The 209-nt window shown below is 52.6% G+C and overlaps 1 protein-coding gene across 1 annotated transcript in view; it reads left to right on the top strand.

The window, feature by feature from the left end:
• CELF4 (CUGBP, Elav-like family member 4) overlaps positions 1-209 on the top strand; it is a gene marked incomplete at its 5' end in the record, with an annotated part of 32,445 nt that overhangs the window by 20,414 nt on the left and 11,822 nt on the right. The window lies entirely within an intron of this gene.

The following is a 209-nucleotide window of genomic DNA, read 5'->3' as shown; positions in this document are numbered from 1 at the left end:
GGGGGGGGGGGCTGTGTAGGTGAAATGCTGATGGGGTCAGCAGTGGGAGGATGAGGCAGAAGGGAAATTTCTGTACTTAAGGAAAAGGAAAAAGATGTCATGGTTTTGAAGGGAAGACAGCTGTGGGGGCAGCTTTCCAGCAGCTCTGATGCATTAGACTGAAAGGGGACAGGGGCTGACCATCAATTGAAAGCCTGGTCTTGGGGGGT

The sequence above is a fragment of the Phaethon lepturus genome, unplaced genomic scaffold (assembly GCF_000687285.1).
Source record: "Phaethon lepturus isolate BGI_N335 unplaced genomic scaffold, ASM68728v1 scaffold9089, whole genome shotgun sequence".
NCBI lineage: Eukaryota > Metazoa > Chordata > Aves > Phaethontiformes > Phaethontidae > Phaethon > Phaethon lepturus.
Note: the sequence above shows the minus strand (reverse complement) of the source record. Positions and strands in the feature narration are given on the sequence as shown.